The sequence below is a fragment of the Schistocerca piceifrons genome, chromosome 2 (genome assembly GCF_021461385.2).
Source record: "Schistocerca piceifrons isolate TAMUIC-IGC-003096 chromosome 2, iqSchPice1.1, whole genome shotgun sequence".
In the NCBI taxonomy this organism is placed as follows: domain Eukaryota; kingdom Metazoa; phylum Arthropoda; class Insecta; order Orthoptera; family Acrididae; genus Schistocerca; species Schistocerca piceifrons.
In genome coordinates, this window is record NC_060139.1 from 671,340,799 (window position 1) to 671,352,278 (window position 11,480).

Consider the following 11,480-nt stretch of genomic DNA (forward strand, 5'->3'; position numbering starts at 1 on the left):
CCGAGGCAGGATTCGAACCTGCGACCGTAGCGGTCGCGCGGTTCCAGACTGTAGCTCCTAGAACCACTTGGCCACTCCGGCCTGCAGTCTTTATTAGGGAAATATTGTGAAGACATACATCTGTAATAGTGTTGCCGAGTGTATGTGTTATCCTGCCAATAGAAACAGGGATTCGTGTCGGAACGCCATAGAAATATCATCTAAACGGTCACCATCTCAAATGAAGTTTAAGGCACGAGCTATAAAAAGTCTAGTAGTATCAACCATTTGCTTTGAGTTGACGAAGAAGTTTCTGAGAAAGTACAGCTGGAGTACAAAATTGTATAGAAGTGGATCATCGACCGTACAAAAGCGAAAAAGAGGAAAATCGAACTTAACAACGTACTTCCGGATGTTCTGCCAAGTTGTTGTTTCCTTTTTATGTACAATGTATTTCGACAGTCTACCCCGCCATCTTATTCAGAAAAGCCAAGATAAAATGCAGGGAGCCCTACTGCAGTTAATCTCACGAACAAACATCTGGACGAGGATAAAGTGGAAATCCTTGCTAAACGGCTATTTTTCGCGCCAACTCCCAAAATGTTACCAATAGCAGATAATGTCAGTTCCGTGGAGCACGTTGTAGCCTCTCTTTTAACAGAAGTAGCAAGAGAAGTTCACCTCGAAACTGCAGAGCGCTTACCATAGCGCCATTACTAAGATCAAACACATATGAGCGACAAAAAGCAGCATTGAGAAATCTGCATGAGGACCAAGGAAACTGCAGTTCTGCCAGCCGACAAGAGCAACACTACAGTCCTAATGTCGGATGTGGGCTACAATACGAAGATTTTCGACTTTTTGAGTGACTTTGCATACAGATGTCGATCCTACGAATCAGATCGAGAGGAAGATAATGACTCTTCTCAGTGAGTCAGGCTTGCCACGTATAAGCATTAACAGTGTTGAAACACGAGCAGGCTTACTATCATGGCTAAACGGTCTTCTTAAGGTACATAAGGAAATACACTGAGGTCATGGGATGGCGATATGCAAATATACAAAACGCGGCAGTATAGCGTACGCAAGGTATAATAGGGACGTCAATTTCCGAAGCTGTTATTTATTCATGTAAAAAGGTTTATGACGTAAGAATGGCCTCACGACGTGCATTAACAGACTTTAAACGCGGAATAGTAATTAGAACTAGATGCTTAGGACATTCAATTTAGGAAATCATCTGGGAATTCAGTATTACGAACTCCGCAGTGTCAATTGTATGTGGAGAATACAAAATTTCAGGCATTGTGTCTCACCACGGACAAAGCAATGTCCGACGGACTTCACTTAACGACCGAGAGGAGCGGCGTTTTCGTAGGTTTGTCAGGCAAGTAGCACTGCGTCAAATAACGCAGAAATTAATGTGGGACGTACGACGAACGTACCCGTTACGGTAGTGCTGCGAAATACGGCGTTAATGGGCTATGGCAGCAGACGACTGACGTGAATGTCTTCACAAACAGAATGCATAGCCTGCAGCGCCTCTCTTGGGCTCGTGACCATTTCGGTTGGACTCTAGACGACTGAAAAACCGTGGCCTATTTAGCTGTGTCGCGATGTCAGTTGGTAACAGCCGTTAGTAGAGTTCAAGTGTGGCGTAGACCACACGAAACGATGGACCTATGTTGTCGACAAGGTACTGTACAAGCTGTTAGTGGCTCCATAATGGTGAGGGCTGTGTTTGCATGGCATTGACTGATACCTCTGGTCCAACTGAACCGATCATTCACTGGGAATGGTTATGTTCGACTACTTGGAGACCATCTGCAGCCGTTCATGGGCTTCATGGTTCTCAAATAATGATGTTATGTCACTGGACTACAATTTTGCGTGATTGACTTGAAGAACATTCAGGACAATTCGAGCGAACGATTTGGCCACCCACATCGCCCGACATGAATCACATCGAACATTTGTGGGACATAATTTGGAGGTCAGTTCGCGCACTAAATCCTACACTGGCAACACTTTCGCAGTTATGGACGGCAGTATTTGTGCCTTCTGTCGCCTTATTTTAATTCCTGTAGGATGCATAGACAGTAATACTGGTGCACCTACAGAGCACCAGGTTGAATAACTGAAACGCTTTCCCACCTTATATGTAGAGAATTGTGAACACCGTATCCGCAACTCCACCGGCTTTTCACACTGCTTCAGTCAATTGTGGCTCCAGGATAAAGACATTATGGTCAGTTCCGATGTAGCCTCCCTCTTTACGAGATTTCCACTTTCTGATTCCTTGGTACCGATCGCGGAGAAGTTCGATGTTTTCATAGAACTTTTTAGGCATGTTCTGTCACCTACTCCTTTCCTGTTCACGGAAAATATTATGAACGAACCGATGGCGTGGCAATGGGTAGTGTGTTATAATCTGTCATGACGAACCTATACACGGAACACTTTGAAGCAAGGCGTTAGAGTACGTCAAGTTGATACCAACGTGTTTCTTTCGGTACATGGACAACACGTTTTTAGTGTGGTTACATGTAGAGGAAAAGCTTCAAGAGTTCCTGGAACATTTAAATTCCATCCGTGGTAATACAATATTCACGATGGGTCTTGAAAAAGGTTACCAACTACGTTTCCTCGACGGTTTAGTTAAGCGAACAACAGTCGGATTCGTGGGTCACTGTGTATATAGTGATCTTAAGACACTTCACGCCTCAAGCCGGCATCATCTGTCAGAAAGAAATTCGGTGATAAAGACTCTGGTCCATACATGTCGAACATTTTCACATAAGGAGAGCCTCGCCAAGAATTACAACACTTTCGAATAGTGTTACGAAGGAATGCGTATTCAGATCATCGACTTGAACGGGCGATGCAGTCAAAATGAAGAACACATAGAAAAAGGCAGTGACTGAGACCGAGGAACAGGAGCCAAAAATCGCTCATCTACTGTATTCTGGCCCAGTATCCGGTAGTATATATGAACTACTACGGAAACATGGTACCCAGTGTATTTCTTTCTCTATAACTAAAACAAAAAGTATTATTTCCAAAATAAAAGACGCTCTAGGACTTCTAAAGCAGGGTGTTTATCGCTCTCCGTTCGACAGTGGCATGTCGTACGTGGAGCAGACTGTCAGAAAAGTAGTGGAGAGATGTGAGGAACAACAGCGACATATCCGACTAAAGCAACCAAGCAAATTAGCTGCTCAGAGCACTGCCTCGAATATAACACCCAAATGAAATAGACGAGACCAGTATCATGGTGAAAACGTCAAGTTTCTGAGGCAGCATAATTAAGGACTATATGGAAATAAAAATGTTAGAAAACTCAACAAACACGGACGGCGCTTTCAATTTAAATAACGCTTTGGTTCGGGGTCTCAGCTTATTAAAATCTCGCCGGCCATCACATCGGCGACAGTTGTAAAACGCTGATTAAATTGGAGTTTCACGGAATATCAGTGCGAGAGCAGCGTGAGACCAACAATAGCTGACAGTCTGGTTGGAGTCCAGGCTGTGAGTTCACATGACAGCGAAACTCGCTGCACCTGAAGTGGACGGCTGTATCGGTCATCGAAATACTGTGCACAAAATGAAATACAGCAGCCCGTCAGAACACCCGAAAGCACAGTATTAATAAATCGCTCCTCGAAAACCTGACAGAGCACTGATCTTACAAAAGGATACTGAAAATTAAGTGGACTAGGAATGATGAAGTTCTCCGCAGAATCGGCGGGGAAAACAATACGGTAAACAGTGAGTAGAATACGTCACAGGATGATAAAAATATATTAAGACACCATGTAAAAGCTATCACGGTTCAAACGGGAGCCGTAGATTGTGAAAGGTGCAGGAGAAGACCGAGATTGGAGTACAGCTAACAAATAATTGGAGGACTTTGGGTGAAAGTGCATTCTGAGATGAAGAGGCTGGGTTAGAAGAGAATTCCTGACGGGTTGCACCAGATCAACTAAAAGACAGATGATACAAAAAAAAAAAGAAAAGAAGCAGCTGTATTGGGAACATTGCAACACGTCGTGTAGTATTGCTAAAATAAGTTGAGACTAGCTGCAGTATTCAGTCTGTTATTTTTATACGAATCATTGTTTGACTTAAGTAGGAAAATTCATCAATGTGCTTGCATATTTTATTTGTGCTAGGAAACTACATTTGTATTAAACGTCATTCATAATTTGTATAGACCGTGTACATGGGCAGGCCTAAACATACAAAAACAATGCGTGTCATCACTCAACGATACCTCACGTGAGAGTCAGGCCACTGTTGTATCTACGGGAAGGACTCCATGCTGGAGCAACGAAAGATACCTAGAACTGGAAAAAAGCACAGATTGTTCCCGTTTTCAGGAAGGGTCGTAGGACAGAGGCACATAATTACAGAACTACGAGTATATCGTTGACCTCAAACTGTTGTAGGATTATGGAATGGGTTTTATGCTCCAGAAGTATGACGTTTTTAGAGGACAAAAATCAACTCTATAGAAATCAACATGAATTTCACAAACATAAAACCTGCGAAACTCAGCTTGCTCTGTTCGTCCAGAGATCCTTAGCGCTATAGACAACGGCGCTTAGGTTGATGCGGTATTGCTTGACATCGGGAAGGCATTTGACACCCTCCCGAGCCGTCGTTTGGTGAAAAATACACGAGCTTACCGGTTTCTGTATCAAGTTTGCGACTGGATTTAAGACGTCCTTTCAGACAGAACTTAACGCGTCGCTCTTAACGGAGCAAAATCGACACATACGAATGTAATTTCCGGAGCATCCCAGGGAAGTGCGATAGAAACGCTACTGTTTACAATGGACGTAAATAAACGTCACTTATTGCGCATATATTGGAAAGGAAATCCTCTATTGTACAGTTACACTATTGATGACAAACTGTTGGAAACAGTATCTACAGTAAAATTTGAAGAGTAACCATCCAGAGAGAGCTTAACTGGAATGACCACATAAAACAAATAAAAGGAAACACAGAGGCCAAAACGAGATTCATAGAGAAACTCTTAAGGAAATGTAGCTCATCCACGAAAAAAGCGGCTTACAAGGCGCTTTTTCGAGTGATTCTTGAGCAATGTTCATCAATCTGGGACCATTACCAAGCAGAACTGACAGAAAACATAAGGAAGATACAACGAAGAGCGACGCGTTTCGCCATGGGATCGTTTAGTCGGAGCGAGAGCTAGCAACTGCTTGTATCATGAATACTGTTCGAACGGCGGATGAAGTGATTAAAAGATATTTATTTAATTCTTTATCCTGTAAGTAGTATAAATAAATGTAATGTATTACACATTTATTAATATTTTTAGTGGTCCACGCCAGTAGATACGAGGCGGCTTGGATCATCGACACAACAAAATTATCTACTCACTACTTGGTCGAATTTTCTTGTGAGACAAAATACTATGGGGTTTGAATCGTTAATAATTACACAACTAATAATGGGTAAACAGTGGTTGAACCCAAAACGAACGGGTCACGACTGCGTATGATCGTCGTACAGTATTTTTTTGGCCTATGACGTCATTCATACGACTGTTACGAATTAGATTTATGTAAAATTATGAGTTTGTGCTACGTAGGCTAGGACATTCATTCAGTTGTCAGTAAGTTTTATATGTATGCTCTTGATAAAAGAGCAACTAGAAGTCAGTCATTGTTATTAAATTTGATCACGTGAACACATTTGAGGTCATCAAAGCCCATCACTCATCATACCCCACCAACCTTATCAGTGAAGTTATCATCATAATTAATGACGGAATCAATATCATCAGTGATGTCATGTACCATATCAGTAATGTGGTCAATCAATAAATAAAACCAGTCAGCCAACCAATAAAATAAAGTTAAACAAATTGAACTAGCTCAATTGTGCTTTATGCCCCACCTCCACCTCTTTCCAACCAACAGGATCATAGTCTTAAAATGAGTTATGAAAATGGCCCCAGAAGTGAAAGTCAAAGATATTGTTGTGTATCGAGTTTCATTACCTCTGTTCACATACCTACTTCTGGCGTAAATAATTGTATGCACTACTGGCCATTAAAATTGCTACACCAAGAAGAAATGCAGATGATAAACGGGTATTCATTGGACAAATGTATTGTACTAGAACTGACATATGATTACATTTTCACGCAATTTGAGTGCATAGATCCTGAGAACTCAGTACCCAGAACAACCACCTCTGGCCGCAACAACGGCCTTGATACGCCTGGGCATTGAGTCCAACAGAGCTTGGATGATGGGTACAGGTACAGCTGCCGATGCAGCTTCAACACGATACTACAGTAAATCAAGAGTAGTGACTGGCGTATTGTGACGAGCCGGTTGCTCGGCCACCACTGACCAGACGTTTTCAATTGGTGAGAGATCTGGAGACCGTGCTGGCCAGGGCAACAGTCGAACATTTTCTGTATCCAGAAAGACCCGTACAGGACCTGCAACATGCGGTCGTGCATTATCTTGCTGAAATGTAGGGTTTCGCAGGGATCGAATGAAGGGTAGAGCAACGGGTCGTAACACATCTGAAATGTAACGTCCACTGTTCAAAGTGCCGTCAGTGTGAAGAAGAGGTGACCGAGACGTGTAACCAATGGCACCCCATACTATCACGCCGGGTGATACGCCAGTATGGCGATGACGAATACACGCTTCCAATATGCGTTCAATGCGATGTCGCCAAACACGGATGTGACCATCAGGATAGTGTAAAGAGATCCTGGATTCATCCGAAAAAATGACGTTTTGCCATTCGTGCACCCAGGTTCGTCGTTGAGTACACCATCGCAGGCGCTCCTGTCTATGATGCAGCATCAAGGGTAACGGCAACCATGGTCTCCGAGCTGATAGTCCATGCTGCTGCAAACGTAGTCGAACTGTTCGTGCATTTGGTTGTTGTCTTGCAAACGTCCCCATCTGTTGACTCAGGGATCGAGACCGGGCTGCACGATCCTTTACAGCCATGCAGATAAGATGCCTGTCATCTCGACTGCTAGTGATACGAGGCTGTTGGTGTGCATTTTTTTTTCTTTATCGATTTTCAATTCTTCCCGAAGGTGGCGGGCTGGCAGCAGCTTAGTACACTGCTCTACAACCTACAGACTTTTTTAAAAAACGGAAGAAGAAAGAAACAAGAAAAACAGGTGATAAAACAGTGACTTAAAGTGTAAAATGGCGGAAAAATTGCGGAAAAATGCGGAAAGTTAAAACAGAAAGCAAAAGGGGCTTGGCAATGTTAATAAAATACACATGAATCAGACAAGTAACATAGTAGACACACAATTAAACATGGCGACAGTCTGGTTTCTGTACGCAAGAGATAAAAAATCACACCCAGCGACAGTATGATGACCGTTCACAACACTTACCAAAAGACACAATACGGAACACTCAGTGTAAAAACACTCACTGTAAAACATTGCACGAAAATGGCGGCACAATGATGACACTTCCAAGCCAAAGGCAGTTGGGGGAGGGGAGACCTGGAGGAGGGGGAAAAACAAGCAGGGAGGAGAGGAAAAAACGAAAAGAGGGGGGGAACAAAGGAGGGAAAGGACTCATAAGGGCGGAGAGGGGCAGGGCAGACGCGAGGGGGAATGAGAAGAGGTAGAGGAGGGAAATGCAAAAGTACTCGGGGAGAGAAGGGGGCAGAGAGAGGAGGGGAGGTGGGGAAAAAAGAGCATGGAAGGGGGGTGGGAGAGGGGGCCCGGAAAAGGACAGAGGAAAGGAGGGGGAGTGAGGATCAGAGTTGATTGGGATCCAGCACGGCGTTGTGTATTACCTTCCTGAACCCACCGATTCCGTATTCTGCTAGCAGTCATTGGATCTCGACCAACGCGAGCAGCAATGTCGCGATACGATAAACCGCATCGGGATAGGCTACAATCCGACCTTTATCAAAGTCGGAAACGTGATGGTACGCATTTCTCCTCGTTACACGAGGCATCACAGCAACGTTTCACCAGGAAACGCCGCTCAACTGCTGTTTGTGTATGAGAAATCGGTTGGAAACTTTCCTCATGTCAGCACGTTGTAGGTGTCGCCACCGGCGCTAGCCTTGTGTGAATGCTCTGAAAAGCTAATCATTTTAATATCACAACATCTTCTTCCTGTCGGGTAAATTTCGCAGATGTAGCACGTCATCGACGTGGAGTAGCAATTTTAATGGCCAGTAGTGTACCTCTGCACTTTATTAGTATTATGTAAAAACGATGCATAAAACTGGTACCACTTTCAGAGATATGAATTACATATGTAAAACGGAGTACCGAACTCCGTGCACAGATATCCTTGCATTTAGAACATTGAATACTGTACACCTTACACATGCGATCTCTCCCTCTGTATTTCATACCTGAAATACTACACTCCACACACACATGTGATCTCCCTCATACAAAGTGAACATTTCTCTCCATATTTCATACGTCAAATACTGTACTTCTTAAACACACATGATATCTCATACAAAAGTAATCGTTTCTCTCTCAATCACACTTAACTACGTATTTCATATGTCATTTAGTGTACTCGTTACACACATGTGATCTCTTTCTCTCACACAAGGTAATCATTTCTTCTCTCCCAATTCCCCCCCCCCCCTCCCCTCTGTGTCGCTCCGTGCATTTCTCTCGTCATTATAACATACTATTAAGGGAATGAAACAAAAAACAAACAATATAAAAAAAATTACTACCAAAAATTTTCTCTGGAATTTTTACAATTTGTACTGTCACAAAAAGTGGAAATCTGCTTTAATGAAATCGAAATAGCACCGAACTGCAGTTTTTGGGCAAACAGTACAGTATGAATAATATATCTTTATTGTAGGAATCGACCAACTTCTTATACTGTAACTAGGACAGTTCTGTGTAATAAATACAGTAATACGTATCATACACTTCGAAAACAGCAAATTGTTGAGAGTCTATAAAAACCCTCTCAGTTACTTCTGGGAAAGCTTTTATACGACCAATGACTTGAACTCTTCCGAATAAAACTAAGAGCCACAACAATGTTCCTTTAGAGATACAATATGAATATCTCTTGTTTTTCCTCCGCACGATACTTCGTGAATAGAAACTGACATTTTTGTATGTGTAAACAGTTACGCATGAATTATTTCGAAATCAACTGTTTCAGTGTTATTCAGTCTTCTGTGATTATCCTGCACATGTTACTGCTGTAGAGGAAGTCGAGCTCAGTGGGACCAATGGTCGAAACTCTTGTCGACAGATATATCTTACAGTTTTCCGCCGCTCCAAATTTGGTGATGACGCATTTCGTTGTCAACATCGAATGGCGCCGCCCCTTCTCCAAAGGCGACAGTCCTACTGTGCTTATTGCTCTCGCCAGTTTCTTCAAGTTCTATGATGCTGAATCCTCGCTTTCTTGTGTTACAGCTGGTAACTGATGAGCAAAATATAGGTTCTTATTAGTAGCAGCGAAAGTTGTTATTGCAAAGATGCCGACTGCATTGTTGATGCTGCTATTATGTCAGAACAAAAATGTGTTAATTACAATGAAGATGTAACTAATATTGAACCTTCTCCAACTCTTTAGGAATCTGTAGCGTTTGTTAACCTGAAAGCAGCAAATGCTTCATTATCTGAACAACAGGTGACTTCGAGGGCTATCGATAATGCTCGCCTGTGGAAAATTTATTTCCAAGAATAGATTTAAGTGCTATGATTTTCATGTAGACGTATCTCAGCTTGTGTTAAACTTCCACCTTCTCCTTTTCACTCTCTGTGTGTCAGAATCCCATTTTAACTCGAACAAGAGCAGTTTTGTTGTATTACATTTAGTACCAATGAAGAGTTTCGGCATATAAAATAGATTGTTAATATATATTTTTGTACTTTGTTAACAGCGAAATTGTTAAAGGCAGACCTTGGTGTAACATATTTGCGTAACTTCCTCCTAGTTTGGTACACCAATTTCCTTTTAGTATGATTGTACACTTTCTGCAAAGCAAGGGCGTTTAAAAATGTTTTGTACAGTCGTCTCTACTTTTTTAATTTTTTGCAGGAGGAGAATGAAATATTTTATGAAGATACTTGGAACATTTAGCTATACATTCAGCATACTCAAAGCAGCCTCCATCAGCTGTGACGCATCTGGCCCATGATGTAAAGGCACTTTGGTAAAATTCTGGGGATTGACTTTTACACCAACGCTTGACACAGGAAATAACGTCTTTCTTACTATCAAATGTTTTACCGCCCTGGTGGGCATTCAGGTGACCAAAGAGGTAAAAATCAGATGGAGTCAAGTCCGAACTGTAGGGAGGATGAGGAACAAACCCATTTTCCTGATTTTCTCCTGCATCACAAGGGCTGTATGGGGTTTGGCATTGTCATGGTGCAGTTTGATGAGCTAATCCTGAAGCTGTGGTCTATGGGTCTTGATGGCACGTCGCAGCTTGTCCAATGACAAACAGTAACGGTCCCGGTTAATTGTGGAGACAGGCAGCAAAATTCAATGAAAATGACACCACACTGACCCCAGAAGAAGGACGCCATCACCTTTCGGGCTGCTGTTCAAGTCTTGGTTTCTTCTTCCGAGGGGAACCCGGATGACGCCACCCCATGGATTGGATTTTGCTCTCAGGTTCGGACAAAAACAACCATGTTTCGTTCTCGGTAATGAGCCGTCAAAACACTGTTTCCATTCTTCAGTAAAGGTCTTCGTGAGAACCTCGCGCAGATTTTTCTGCTAGTGACTGTATCAGTGATACCACACTACCCAATGACAAATGAGTCATTTCAGCAAGCTGTCGTGTTTTCACACATCTGTCATTTTGGATGATTTGATCAATGGTCTCCTTATTCACATTATGTACTGCTGTCGGGGGTCTTGTAACACCACAAGAATCCCGAAAACCCAAATAAGAATGTCATGATAATTTAAAGTAGGGAACAGTGTTATCCTGACAGGTACGACAACTTTGACAATAATATAACACCTTAAAGTTTTGATGAACACCAATTTCAATAATTACTGAGTATGTCATTATATAAAGCAAGAAAGAAAGTAACGCTATTTTTAATTAGCTATCAAACATCTTATTAATAACTACAAATCAGTACGACGAAAGTTAAGTCCAAAGTAATATGTCGGTCAGAGATAACATTTATTGTGAAAGAGAGTTGTAAACGCGGCGAAAAGGAAATTCAATGCGTCTACAATGCTCGATCATGGAAAAGTTAGTCGCTTGCTAGCTATCAAGTCGAGAGAGAGCACCGTTTGTTATAGTACTACAAACGGAACACTACGAGATTGTTTCTATTAAAAAAAAAAGGAATATTGTGTGATAGTGATGCGCGGACTTTGTTCTCAGTTATTCTGACTTGAGAACTTGAACTGAAGTGATATTCCGATAGTATGCGACGAGTTAATGAACTTTAATTATTGGAGATATTATTGTTGGACTCAACCTTCATCAAAGTGAACAGT